The following is a 14,755-nucleotide window of genomic DNA, read 5'->3' on the forward strand; positions in this document are numbered from 1 at the left end:
CTCTCTCCCGGGAGCGCTACGGCGCGGCCCGAGAGCCAAAAGAGCGGCGCGAGTGCGCGCACGGGCGGAGCCCATCCCCGTGGCGTCGTGCCCGCCCCTTCCCTCCCCTCCTTCTTTTCCCTCCCATCCCTCTTTTCTCTCTTTTCCCTACTCTCGTTGCTTTCTCTCCTTCCCTCCCAGCGCCCGGTGCCGTTCTCCGCTCGCTGAGGAGAGCGCCCTGCCCGTGCGGGCCGCATCCTCGCCGCTGTGACATTCCCGTGTGGGAATGTCGCGTACACACCGGGATCGGTGGCCACGGCGCTGCTCCCGCCGCCCGGGGCCGTTGAGCTCGGCTGGAGGGGGTTAGGTGTCGTTGGGGTGCGACCGCAGCTGGCCCCGTTGGATGTACAGCGATAAAAGCGGCTGTGAGAAGGGCAGGCCCATTGACACGGCAGTCATGGCTCTAATAATGGCTGTATAATGGCTGTAATATCCATTATCGTGTCTGTAAAGGGGGGGTCAGGCTCTTCTCGCCGGCAGGGAGTGGGGAGTTATCCTCACTGTGCCACTGGAGGTTCAGGCTGGACATCAGTGGGAATTTCTTCATGGAAAGTGGTGTTAAACGTTGGATCAGGGGGAAACTTGAAACATTGGAGCTGCCCAGGGAGGTGGCAGAGTCCCCATCCCCAGGGGTGTCCAAGGAGTGACTGGACGTGGCACTCAGTGCCATGATTTAATTGACAAAGTGATGATCAATCAAAGGTTGGACTCTATCAGCCCAGAGTTCTTTCCCAACCCAAGTGATTCTGTGACTAAATGCTGATGTTAAATTCATTAATTGACAAAGTGATGATCAATCAAAGGCTGGACTCGATCATCCTGGAGGTCTTTCCCAACCCCAGTGATTCTGTGACTCTAAATTAACACTGAGAGGGTATCTGAGACAAGGTGGTTTTCTCGGCATATTGTCACACAAAAAAGCCCTGACTCAGAAAAGTATTTAATTCATAAAGGCCAAACAGCCCAGTTACAGTTAAACATGTGTTTAAGCACTTCTCTGGAGAGCAGTGGGTTATTTCTGAACCCACACGTTGCAGTCTGCTTTCAGTTAAGAGGGAAGCAAAGGAGACGTGTGTCATTCACTGGCCCTTTAACACAGGAAGAGTTTTGGCTTCCAAAAATTCTAGTGGCAGTTGAGAAAGGAAAAGATGAAAAAAAACTTGTGGTGTAGTGAAGCCAAGGCCCTTCTCCTCCAGCCTGGAATCTTGCAGCAGAAATCTGAAGAATTAGCCCTGCCCTCTAAACTCAGGGAGGTAAAACACAGAAGAGCTGCACAGTCACCCGAACAATATTAGGGAACAAATCCAGTTAAATCCCTGGTGCTGATTCTTCCAGATGGTTTTGGCTTAATGTTTTCAGTCTTTTAAACAATATGAAATAAAATGGGAGTATGCAAATCAGCAGTATAATGCTATTTATAGAACTTCCTTGTGGCAGGGTGTTTTTTGTTTCTTTCATGTTGGAGATAAGTTTGTATTTTGCCTCTCAGTGTCTGCTTTGGGAATTTTTGCCCGATATTTTTCTATGAATGTAGAAAATACATATAAATATGTTTATATATGTGTAGAAAACACATACATGTGCATGTATAAAAGTCCTTATCTGCTCTGAATAATACCTCTCTGGAACCTGAAAAATGTAGCCTTGACTACAAATTAAGTGTAATTCTAAACAACCCTTAGCCTCTAAGTGTCTCCTGGATGTTTTTTTAAACTAGTTTAAAGTATGATAAACTTCATTTGGCCAAGTGCCTGATTCCATGCCAGGCAGGGTTTTTGACAGCATGGAGCTTTCAGAAACAGCACAAGCAGGGGCATTTCTTTGGGACTGCAGAACATCCCCAGGGCTCTGCACAGACAAAAATTTGGATTAAATTTCACTTGATGGTTATGAATCATCTGTGCGGGTCTTTCTTGCTTCCACAAGGCCAGGCTTCCACAGCTGGGATCAGCAGGATGTGACATCTGTCCAAACTCTGGAAAAGTGTGGGGCTTAGCAGGCTTCTCCCTCCCCAAATCTTTCAATCCCTTTGCTTCCAACCAGCCTGAACCTGGGGATGTGCCAAGTGCACTGGAAAAGACACCTGTCCGAGGTGTTTGTGGGAGAGCAGCTTCCCATGGTGATGAAAGGGAGAGGAAAGTGGCTCAGATTGGAAGGAAGTGGCTGCTCCCAGGGTTACTGGGGTCCCTTTGGGTGGTTTCCAGGGTGTCAGGAGATGAGGCCGTGGCTCCTGCTGTGACCAATGTGTGTGATTTTTGTCCCAGGTTTCACCGAGGCCAGAGCCAACCCAGAGCTGCAGAGCCGACTCAAAGGACATTATTGTTTGTGGAAAAGCTCCCAGGAACTTCACTACAGCCTGGACCTGTTCTTTAGACCAGCCTGCTGCAAACTAGCTCGTGCTGAGGTTTGTAGTGGTGAATAATCACACACAGAGCTCACAAGCTGTGTGAGCCCATGTTTATGTTTTGGCACAATTAGCAATCTCAGCTCGCATTTTTATTTGCTTGGGCCCCTCAGCAGACAGAGGAAGTGCAGAACAGACTCGCTGTGTATTACACTCTGCTCCAGAAACAGGGAGGAAGAACTCAGGAGAGACCTGCTGCATCTTTTAGGCTTCTAAAGAGCAGCTGATCCCTGACACAGAGCTGTTTCTGGGTGGTTCCTAACATTCTGCTCTGGTTTTTTTTTTCCCCTAAATCCCAGATACATCACATTCATATGTTTCTTCTGGGATTTAAAAACAAACACTGAACCTTTTCCAGGATGATATTTCTACCTCCCCCACTACAGTCTAAGCCTTGCTTGCATCATTGCCAACATTTGTTCATTTAAAGCTAGGAAATCTTAGCCCAGTGGAGAGCAGGTAGGATTGGAATCTTCCTGCCCTGGGAGGGATGTGTACAAACACTTAATCCAGGCATGAGGAGCCTGGAAGAAGTTGAAGAACTCATTTCAGTGTAAGATCATTGAACACTGCATGTATCAAACCCTTGTTAGTAAAGATCTGGTAAGAAACATGATTTTGAAGAGCAGGTCAGACTTCCCACAGGTTTGGAGTCCTGCAATGTGCTATTCATTCAGCACAAATTCCCCCCAGTGCCAGCCCCAGCCAAGTTAATGCACAGAGGCTGCTGATTTGAGAGCCCAGCCTGAGTCACACACACTCTGACTGCCAGACGTGATGACAGCCTGCCTCTCCCAGCCACTTCAACTGGAGCAGCAGGTTCTCAGCACTTGTGTGAATCAGGAGCTTTGTTCTTTGGCTGCAGCCACAGAGAGGGGACAGTTCAATGCAATTCACTCACACCCCTGAAATAGTTTTAGTGAAATCTATTTATTACTCATTGTCATTTACAGATCAAGATGTTCGAAGGTGTTACTGTTAGAGGATCTCTCTGCTATTCTCTCCAGTCTTTGTGAGGGGGCAGGAGGAAAAGTAAGGAAACACAGAGGAATCCTTTAGGGCTCTGGCATGTTCCAGGGTCTGTTGGTTTAAACTGCCAGCTCAGTAACACACACTATTCACAGCCTTGCTTACCTGTGCAAACACTGTGTTCACAGCAGGTGCTGGGTCTTCACATCACACTGAATGTCCAACAAAACCACTCAGATACAGGTAATTTCCAAAGGAACAGTTTTAACTATGGCCAAAGATATGTAGTCATGTTGGCTGGGCAGTTTCTTTTCCATTCCCAAATTCTGTGGTCATGTTCTTCTCTCTCACAACAGTTTAAGCCTTTGCTCTGCCTCTTTCCTTACATACAAATCTTAGTCTAGTGTATCCCAGTCTCCAGCTCCTCCAAATAAAGCTTTTTGCTCCCTCCTGGTAAGACACATCCTCGTCAGACAGTAGATTTCGTGGGCTCTCCATGCCCTTCCTGTCCATTGCAGTGGAAGCACTTCGTCTCTGCTTCACTAGATTGAGAACACTCAGTCTGGAAGAACTTTATTAAAATCTCCTCTGCACCCTCCACTGGAAATTGGCTGACTAGAGAGCACCCTTCAGATCACAATCAAAACTCTTCTTGCAGATGAACATATACAAGATCCTTTAGGTCTTGGGTTGCCCAATTCTTTCCTGTCTTCCCTTCAAACAGCACAGTCCTGTGCCTTTTTGTGCTCGTAGACATCCTGGCTTCCCAGTCTGGGGGCTCTGCTCACCCCTCTCCAAAAGAAGAGGGAACACTGAAGATCCATAAGCCCTGCAGGCACTGACATTCCTGGGAGTGAGGAGCCAGGGTGGCCTCACCAACTGGTGTGTCCAGGCTCTCAAAACTACAAAGAATGAGTCAGAAGAGCTGAGTCCCAATTCTGCCTCTGCCCATGATTCTCTGCATCATCATATTCCCTCTCAGCTTCCTCAGCTGAAAAACAGGAGTCATAATATTTCCTTACTTACAAAAGCTGTTAGGAGGATTATTGCATTGTTGTGAATTCCACAGATGAAAGGTACTACAGAAGAACAAACTGCAATTATTGTTTCAAACCTCTGCCCTAATCCTGTCATCCTTAACTTACTGAATAACACTTACTCAATCTAGGAAATCCTACCACTACACTGAAGATGATCATTGGAAAAGATGACTCTCTGTTGTAATAAGAGCATTTATCCCCTTGTGTTCAACACCCTTCTGCCTGACACTGGAGTGATCTGAGTCATGCAATCTCCCCTTGCAGTGGGAATCTGTAGTTTTGATAGTGGAACAGGCGCAGGTAAAAATCAGAAGCTTGCAGGAAGTGCCTGTGGCAAAGATCAGAAAAATTGGTGTCCCCAGCAGTCCCTGATTCCTGCTAAATACTGTTGGGTGCAGTCACACAAGGCACTGAGTATGATCCATCCTCCCAAAACTCATCTGTCCCACAAAGTATCTCCTTTTCTGCTTCCATGCCCTCTTGGTTTCAAAACACTCAACACTCCATGAGCAGAGGCAAAAAATGCCAGTGCTTAACAGCCCTAAAACCCACTCTGGTTTTGCACAAATAACATTTTTCTACTTGAAGCCTGTGCACAAACCTTCTGAGAAAGATGTAGGTACCACTGGGCATTACAAGTTAAAAGTACTGTAACAGCCAGGAATAAATACATGGCAGGTGTTCATTAACAAGGCACTAATTGGGTAACAGGAGGTACAACATAAAAGACCACAGAGGGCAATTGAGAAGCTTTGGGTGAATCTAGGATGCTCCTCTGAGCTTGGGGAGCAGGAGGAAATAAAGAGCTGCTGCTGTAGGTTTCTATTTTATTGGAAAAGCTGGTGTTAAGGTGTCTCAAAAGAGGCAGCCTGTTACATCTTGTGCATGAAGCTGTGTGACAAAATCAGTTCAGAATTTAATTTAAAGATTACAACTCTTCCTCGGTTGAAGTGCTTTTACTTTGGCTTTGGTAACTTGAGCTTAAATTGTTCTGATTTGATTTCACTGTACCTCCTAAGGGGCTTATTCAAACTGAGTCAGCCTGTGCCTGTTTGGCTAAACCATTATCTAAACTCACTGCCTTGCATAAAGAAGGCTTTAGGGATCCCAAAATATGTTTGCTTTCCTAATCCCTTGGAGGATGCAGCAGGGTTCTTCAAGCACAAGTCTGCAGACCTACAGGTAGGTGTGTGAGTGACTGCTGTGTTCCAGGTTGAAAGCTGATAGTGGTGAAATCTCTGGGGACAGTTTCCCACGTGAATTGTTTTGCCTGCTCAGCCTGCTGCATAATGAACATGACAATTTGGGATGAAACTCTCTTACACCCACCCTGGGTGAGATAAGGCAGATAAGGTGTAATTGGAGACTCCTTTTGGGTTGCAGTTTTGATGCACCCTTCATCATTGTGCTCCTGACAGTGGATTTGCAGTGAGGATCAAACTCCAATGCTGAACTTGTGCCCATTCCCTGTGAGGTGAGTGCCCTGCTAGCTTGGAGAGTTTAATGCTCTCACAGAGTTTCTGCTCTCTGGCTTCTCTTGTCTCTGCCTTTCTGCCTGTACTCCCCAGTTTCTCTCTGCTCTGCTGTTGTGCTGTCTGTTGCTGGGGTTGCTGAACACTTTGCATTAGGAGACCCCTGTTCAGTTCCTTGTGGCTCTGCCAAGTCTCACATTGCAGCCAACACTTCTTTTGTTGCAGGAGTTTGTCTTAAACTAAAATATAAATACTTTAAAAACCCAAGCTTTCAGATTATGATTTAGTTGAAAAGGAGTCTTTAGAGTGCATGGAGTCCATTTTCCCAAGTGTTCATAATGAATACTTAGTCCATTTCTCCCTGCCCCCTCCCTTGGAAAGCTTCAGCTGCCAACTTTTCCCAGCCCCCATGCCTAGAGCTGCAGCAGTTTTCATTTAGGGGCTCTTTGGTCATGCTCATGATTTGGTGTTTGTGTATGTTATGGCATTCAGGAATTCCTACTCTGCATATCCATGTGGGATCAGGGACATCCTGGAGCAAGACAGTGCAGTTAAAAGAACTGCCCTGGCTCCCTTCAGCTCTCCAATGCTTTGATACACTTGAGATCTTTTAGATTGCCTTAAAAATGGGCTTAGAGCAGAACAATAGTAAAAAGTGCTCAAGGTCCTTCCCCCTACTCCCAGGTATCTGGATTTCAGGACACTTGTGGGCAGGGCAGAGTTCAGGTGGTGTTTCAAAGGGATTTTCTCTCTTTTCACAATCAGGCTTGTGAACACTAGCTCATGAAGTGTGGTGGTTCTCCTTAAGCAGACCCAGAATGTAATTTTTTCTCACAGCTTGGATGCTTTGTGCTCCTGCAGAGACCATGTGCTCTGGGTGGGGAGGTGACTTTGGGGTACCTGGCAGTCAAGTCAAAAGGGTCAGCTGGCAGGAAAGAAGCCCAAGTCTCACACACTGACCCAGAGTGGGGTTTGAGTGTTGATGCAGAGACACCAAATACTGCCTTAGTAAATGTATCCAAGAGTGATAGAGTTGTGAGCAAGTTACTGGTTCCTGAATTTGCACAAGCTTTGAAGATGAGTGCCAAAAAGCCCTTTTTTTGGGGAAGTTTGGCTAAGGCATGTGCACAATATTGGTTCCATCCTGAGGCAGCTGCAAGCCTGGCTAAATGGAATTCTCTTAAGCCTCTACAATCTTTCTGATTATATCATACCTCTGGAGAAATTTCAGTCCCATTGGTTGTGTTTTTTCTAAAGCTAATCTTCTGGAAATAAGGTCTTTTAGTAAAACTGCCTTCACCTTATGGTTACAATAAACTGACTTATTAATTGGCATCAGCATGTGGCTGTCTGAACCAGCAGCGTGGCAGCCTCTGCTGGCACACGTGTCCACAGAGAAATCCCCTCACGCTGCCTTATTCCATATTGGCACTCAAATGTTCCCCTCATTTATTTTCCAATAGCTCTATTATATTTTTTTTCTGCAGCAATTCAATCATATTTTGGCTTATAACAATTTTTTTTGTTTTAACTTCTGTTTGCAGTTGTGGATTTGCTTTAGGACATGGGCTGTGTGTGTTTGTTACTTGGAAGTGTTTTTAACAGCGCTGATGTTTGTTGATGCTTTTATGGTGGTGTGCTGGTGAAATTCACATTGTTTTTATTGTATACGTTAGATTAATTTCTGTTGTTTTCAGCAGTTGACAATGTTATGAAATGCACCAACCAGTGCAAACTATCGGGCTGTGGGTTTTCTTGATGGATTTTTTTTGGCCGCTCGCTACTCCAGCGTGCATCGGCGGCGGGCTATTTTTATTGCAGCTCGTATTAGTTGTTGCGTAATACCTGCGAGAGCGCATTACCCAATGCAAACCGCGATTAAAAAAAAAAACAAACAAAACAACACAACAAAAAAAAAAAGGGGGGGGGGCGAGAGCAGTTGTGATTTCCAGCTCGGCCTCCCGCAGCACGCGTGGGTCCCACGCGCGTTTCCAGGCGCACTTTTCAGGCTCTGCTCGTACCTCGGGAGGCGCGACACGGGCGGCCGGGGGAAGCCGGGATTTTCCCCGGCCATGTCTGCCCGGGGGACACCCGCCCGCCGCCACCTCCGCGCGGCTCCGTGTCGCGGGTTCCCCTCGCCGAACCCCGCCAGGCGCTTCCCCCGCCGGGGACATCGCGTTGGGCGGCCCCGCCGCCCGCTGACCGGGGCATCACCCCTGCCGTTCCCGTCCCCTGCCCGCCGCTCCGGGGAGGGCGCGGGGGGCCGGGGGGGACCCGCCGGCTTCTGGGACTTGTAGTGCGGGCTGCAGCCGCCGCCTCTCGCCCGGCCCGGCCCGGGACTACGGTGCCCACATGGCCTTGCGCCCCGGCGCATGAGCGCTCGGGCGCTGTAGCGCATCTATTATACTGCCTTGCCGAGGATAAAAAGAAGAGCAACTGGAGGGACTGTAAGGCAAACGTTGCTGGAGCTGCCGGGGCAAAGTAATCTATTTAATCTTTCCCTTTATTTGTTAGATGCTTGGGTGTGCATTGCTAGCACTGGGCCATGGTTTCTGGAGGGAGGGGGGCCGGGGAAGAAGGGGGAGGAAAGCAAAACCCACTTGGGAAAGGCCAATGCTGAATTTATTTTTTTTTTTTTATTTTTTTTCCCCTCCTCTCTTCTGCTCCTTCTTGTTGCGAGAGCCCCGCGTCGCTCCCCGCGGCCCCGCAGCCTTTGTGCGCCGCCACAATTGTAACAAAGCGCGGCGGGGCTGGCTGCAGCCTGGCCATTGATTTCCTCCCGGCCCCGCCGCTCCTGCCCACCCTTTTCTTCTTCTTCTTCTGCCGCTTCTTCTCCATCTTCTGCTCCCCCTCCCCTTCTCGCCGAGCGCCCGAAGACGCCCCGGCCGGCCGCAGCCGCGGCCCCGCCGAGCCCCGCGCCCCAACGCAGGACGGGCTGGCTTGCTTTCTTTCTCTTCTTTTTTTTTTTTTTTTTTTTTTTTTTTTGGTTTTTCTTCTTCTTCCCCCTCTCTCGCTCGCTTTCCCTCGCTCGCTCTCTCTGCCCGCCATCTTTTGAAGGGGAAAATTAGGGGCAAAGAAAAGGAGGGCTGCAGGCGCTCTTGAAAACAAGGAAAAAAGAGGGGGAAAAAAAAGAGGGAGGAAAAAGGAGGAGGGGAGAAAAAAAAAAAAAAAGAAAATTTAAAAAATAGCGCGGAGGACGGGGGGGGACTAGGCAGCCTCCAGCCCCCGGTGCCGGCGGTGCGCGGGTCCCGGGCTCCGCGTTTGTGTCGGGCGCGGAGCGGAGCCCGGGGCGGCCCCAGCCCTGGGCCAGCGCCCGCCTGCTCCGGCCATTTCCCCGCTGGCTTGGGAGCTGGAAAAAGGTCTGAGCAGGCAGCGGATGATGGGCTGGAAAGTGCGCGTTTCGCGTGTTGTCCGTGTCCGCATGCATTTATTTGTGTATGTGTGTGTGTGTGTACCCAGCTGCTCCGCTCGTGTAAATATCCGGTGTTTACCAAACTTTTGCAAATAAATGGAAACCCAAGGGTTCGCTGCCTAAACTTGATATGCTTTCTAGGTGTAAAAAGAAACGCAGATTGCAGATTTATATATAGAAGTGTCACGCTATAAATAATGCTACCGATAATAAAATGTAAAACTTCAAAACTCGGCCGTCCTTCTCCTCCGTTTATACTTCTTGTTTGGGTTTGGCACCTCCCTGGGCGCTGGGGATAGAGCATTATTTGTAGCCTGCTTGGTTTCACTTTCAAACAAAGCTGTAGTGTTCAGGTCGCGGGTCTGTGCGCGTCCTTACGTGGTTGGGTCTCGCAGGGTGTTAATTCCGAACGTGTTTTCTCCACAATTGACTTTTGACAACGTGGAGACTGTGTTCTGTCAGGTTCAGGATAAATGTTCTGTGACAGTCCCAGAGTGTGGATGTTCCTTTCTGTTGATTTCTTCAGGAGCCAAAAGTTACTAAAATAAACTTGTTTGGATGAGCAAATTTGATGACTTCACTAATATTTCAAACTTTTATATGTAGGTCTTGGGTTTGTTTTTTTTTTTTTTTTTTGTTACATCTCGAGTTCCCTGACACTGGTAAATAATAGCAGGTTAGGAGCTGACATAATTAGCAAAGCACACCTGCTGTTCCTTGCTGGGAATAGAGAAGCACGTTTTTAATATGCTTATTAATTTTTTTAATGTGTACAGTGTGAGTGTGCTGGGGGGTGTGTCTCCACGAAACTGGAAGTTTAGTTTTAAAGCTGAAACTGTTGTCTTTAATTCACACAGTGCTAAGCCAAGGTATTAGAGGGGACTTGGTGACTGCCATATGTGCTGCAGGATCTGGGTGACAAGTGCAGAATAAATATGCATCGATCAAAACAAACAAGAAGTCCCCAAAGCAGTTTGGTTGCTTTACAAGCAGAAAAAGCCATGATCTGTATTGCTTACAACTCCCTAACTGCTTGAGTGTTCTGTGAATGCAGGTCCTGCCTCCTGATCTGCAGATCACAGCACTGGCAGACTCCTGGCTGTCTCATTTTTTTAGCTCAGAAGTTTGGGGAGTTTTTAATAATACCCTGGGAGGCTCCTGCTGAAACAGAGTAACTCCAGACCTCAAAGCCTTCCTTTTTGGAAAGAAGAAATGCTAAGATTGTATTTCTTTCTCTTTAGTCTGCGCTGGATAAAAATACTCGTGCTTATTTAGTGTTTTGAGACAATCTTTAATAAAAGGGTTGGGTAGGGGGTAACAGTCTTTTACAATCTTCAGCATAAGCTTGATTGCAATATTGTCTCTTCAGTGCTGAGACAGTAGCTATTGCAGTGAAAGGCTTTTTGGTTGTAGTGACCTATGCATGCAGAGTTTAAATTAAGAAAGAATGCACGTGCAATGTGAAGTGTCTGAGGGGTGTTTTCAAAGCTGACTCTGGAGTGTTTGTTCTGTTATCTTCAAATAAAAACTAAGCTTCTGGAAATAAAACTGGTGTCGTATAAGCACCAAAGCGCTTACAAAAACTTTAGTTCTTGTTGTTTAATAAGTATTTGGAGGAAAAGCATGTTAAAGTCTGAGTTCCAGCTCAGTAAGCATGCTGGGCAGCCTTGCCGTTGCACTGTCTTTAAAGAAGGCTGATTTTGTTATTAGTCAGTGTCTGCAAATGCAAATGTTTCTGTGGGCTTCTTAGCTGCTTGTGTCTTTGCACTGCTGTGTATAGTGACACAAATCACAGTTCTCAATAATCTTGCAAAGGCCTCTTTGCTGAGTTAAGAACTGTGTGTTTGAAACCCATCTCTTAAGATGGAACAAGTCTAATGGGCGTTTTTGGTATCCTCAAGCCTCCCTTGCAGGCCAGGGGTGCCTGCCTGACCTGAGGGTCTCTCCCTGTGAGGCTGAAGGCAGTGCACACACTGGGCTGGGGCTTCCCAGAGTTTTCCCAGGCACATCTTTTACCTGCTGCATGTTCTGAATGATGCTGTTTAGTATTTACCATTTCCCTTGGAGGGGAGGCACTTGTGCAGTGGGGTGTGGGTTTCCAGCCAAGCCCTGCTGCACTCCTAGAATCTCACTCCTCCTCCCAGGAGTAATCTGGGAGCCTGATCTCTCTTGTTGACAGCACAAACAACTTGGGAGTCAAATCCCTCTCTTCGGCAGCAGCTGAGTGATGTACTGAGGTCTCATATTTCAAAGGCTTAATTACTTTTACAAAATATATTACTCTGTCTTCTTTGGTAAGCTATCAGGTGCTTTCAGCACAGGCAGAACTACACTTTGCTAAATAAATGAACAGAGAGTGTTTTGCATCTCGGTGTTGTTGATTGTTTCTCTTTAATCCTGGTTGCTCCTTCTTTGCTAATTTGCAAAATTCATTAATCCTCAGTGGGCTTCCCAATCATTACCATGAGCCATATGTTTTGTTTTGTACGTAGTATTGTGTTTTTTGGATTTGGTTTTGTTTTATTTCAATTTGCCACATTATTCTTTAGTAGTAGCCCAGAGCCCTGTTGCAAGCAGCGGAGTTGTGGGAGTTGGGAGCGAGCCATTGTGTGCTGTGCTGCTCAGTGAGCTGTCAGGACATTTTGGAAGGGTCTGTGCATCTCCAGCTTTTCATTCCACAGGGTCTTACTGTGATATCAGGTTGTTTTCTCAATCCTTAGTCCTTGCTGGAGGTGAAAAACTTTGTGGCACACTAACTCTTTAACCCACTTGTTGCTAAAGCCAGTGTTGGAAGGATGTAAATTCTTCTGGAGAGCAGTGCTGAAATTCTCTGTAATGTGCTGTGTTTTCTAGTAGTCCTTTTCCCTTCTTGATTAGATACTGACTGAAGAAACTTCTCACCTCTGTTTTGGGTTCCTTATGCACCTGGAAAGACCTTGGTCTCTTTTCAGCAGATGTTGTCATATTTGGAAGGGTTTCAGCAGCGTGGATGACCTGGTCAGAGGAGTTTGCTTTTCTTCTTTCCTGGGAGCAGGGTTTTCTCCTCTCCACTAACATTGCAACAGGTGTAGCAAAAACAATCTGAGGTGAAATTTCTGTGCTTGAGGGACCAATCTGGAAGAAATTTCCCTGTCTGCACTGATCCCATTTACTGTCAAACCCTGAGATTTAGACTCGGATGTGATTGACTCTGGTCTGCTTTGGGAATAATCCTGTTTGCTCCTGCCTTGCCTTTAAAGAGAGAGAAGCAGGGGCAGGAAAGGATTGCTGTTCCACTCTTGAAGTTTACACTTTGAGAGCTTTCCTGACACAGCTGCACTGACATCCATGCAGAGCATGCACTGGCACAGATGTACAGGCTGAGATGTTCTTCATTGTGACTGACTCTCCTGCAGTAACCAAATCCTGCTTGGATTGAAGAGAATGCACATTTCTCCTGCTGGTACTTGGTCTTTTTAACTGCCCAGCTCATCCTTGTGTAACATCACAGAGGGTGCCTGCTTGGGGATCTCCCTTTCTCAAAACCCTTCGATATGGCCATGCTGAGATAAATCTGTTTTCTAAAACTGCCCTGGTCCATTGGTTTGGCTATAAGCAAGTGCAGAGCTTGCAGTCCAGAGCTTTTTGCTGGGAGGGGCTGTAGGATGTAGCTGCCTTTTTGCTTACCAAGGCTGGTTTAGGAATTGTGTTGTGCTGTGAGCTGTAGTGAAAGTGGTAAATGGAGCATGTGTGTAAGAATTGTCTGAGTTTAGTGGAGAATGCTGTTCCTTCCTGGAAAGCATTGCTTTTTTGCTGTTCCTTCCTGGAAAGCATTGCTTTTTACAGCTTTTCTGTTGCTGCCACAGTCGTGCTCAGGGTCTGTGAAATAATGTTGAAGTGCAGCACTTCAGTGAAGAGAGAGGGAATGTTCCTCTGAGTTTCCCCTGGAGTAAGTGCTTGCCTGAGTGAGTGGGAGTATTATGGATCAGCCAGTGTGCTGAAAGTGTATTCCTTTCCTGGGCAGGAACAAGCCACATGGGAATCAATTGGGACACTTGTGTCCACCCTGTCATGGTCATATTTCCTTGGACTTGAGCTTCATCCATATGCAGGAGCTCTGAGCAGCTTAGGGCTTGTGTGCTCTAAGCCGTGGGTGCTCTCAGCAGGAGCTGTGCTGGGGAGGCTGTGTCCTTCTGTCCATCTGCCCTCTGCACTGTTCCCTGGGGGTCTGAGGCAGTCAGAAGCACTTTCCCCCCTTTTCCTGAATCAGCAGCCTCTGCTCCCTGTGTAGGGAGGGGTAACAGACTTTAAGATCCAAATTTTTCCTTTTTTTTTTTTTTTTTTTTTTTTTTGCTGACCATTTGGGGATTTAATTCAAGCTCAGAAACTGCTTTGCTGCTCTCTAAGGGAGCAACAGCAGCTTAACTACCACAGTTTGTTCACACCTCAGCTGACCTGGAACTTCCTTGCATAGCTGAGCAAGTTTATGGATCTACCCAACCTTAGCAAAATCACTTTTCATCGGAAGTAGTAGACCCCATAGAGCCTTTTGTACTTGTGTGGCTGTGTTTGCTTTAAGTTAACACACGGAGTTATTCCAGGACAATGTGCTTGTTCAAACACAGGGCACTTCAATTGCTTTGGAAACAGATAAAGCCAAGCTGGTGGGAGTGTGCACAGGGGATGAGTGGTGGTCTTAAACGGGAGGGTGACTGCTGTAACAAGTGGCTGCTCTGCCTGCAGAGCTGCAGTAATTCCCTTGGTGTGTGGGGCTGCTGCCCCATCAGCAGCTCTAACGTTACTGTGGCTCAGCTAACAAGCAGTATATTTATGTCATGGTAATTCAATCCCTTTCAGTTCATCCTACATCCCCTTAAACTGACTTGATTGTCGTGTATTGATTTTAGGTGGACTTTGCATGGGAAAGGTGCAGTGCTGTAGTTGTAAACCCAGAGCATGATTTAAACCAGTGGCAGCTCATCCATTTTTACTACACTTGTAATGCTTTTTGTCCTGAAAGGAATATGTTCTGTTTCAAAATAGTAACTTTAATCATTTAAATACATAAAAATAGATTTAAAAGTAAAGTAGGAGAAAGTGTCGGAGCACAAGAAGTGTACAGGGGGGGTTGTTGATGAAGATATTTTCTCTAATGAATCACTTTGGTTCTGCTCTGTACAGTGAAATGCTTCAAACAATTTAACAGATGGATCTGGGTCTGTTTATTAGAAGTCTGTCAATGTTTGCATGGAGCTGCCCCTAAGGAGAACATCTGTAGCACTTGTAAATCATATTAATAATGCTGATAAATGGCCTTGCAGAACTGGTGGTGTAAGGGAGAACTGCAGTGTAGGTTCTTAGCTCCACAGAGCAGGAAACAACCCTTTAAATAGCTAATACAGAGGAATTAAGTGCTATTTGCAAGGGCTCTGTATTTTAT

The 14,755-nt window shown here is 46.7% G+C and overlaps 1 protein-coding gene across 3 annotated transcripts in view; it reads left to right on the top strand.

Annotated features, from left to right (window-relative positions):
- The first annotated feature begins 8,271 nt into the window (after positions 1-8,271).
- The window catches only part of BRD3 (bromodomain containing 3), a 36,594-nt gene continuing 30,110 nt past the window's right edge, over positions 8,272-14,755 (top strand). For 2 of the 3 annotated variants that reach the window (XM_050981154.1, XM_050981153.1), the window contains exon 1: positions 8,296-8,405. The gene's annotated coding sequence lies outside the window, so the exon portion shown is untranslated. Of the gene's footprint in view, positions 8,406-14,755 lie in introns of all 3 variants that reach the window. The other variant, XM_030231149.2, reaches the window with a different exon arrangement.

Source organism: Serinus canaria, chromosome 17, assembly GCF_022539315.1.
Source record: "Serinus canaria isolate serCan28SL12 chromosome 17, serCan2020, whole genome shotgun sequence".
In the NCBI taxonomy this organism is placed as follows: Eukaryota; Metazoa; Chordata; class Aves; order Passeriformes; family Fringillidae; genus Serinus; species Serinus canaria.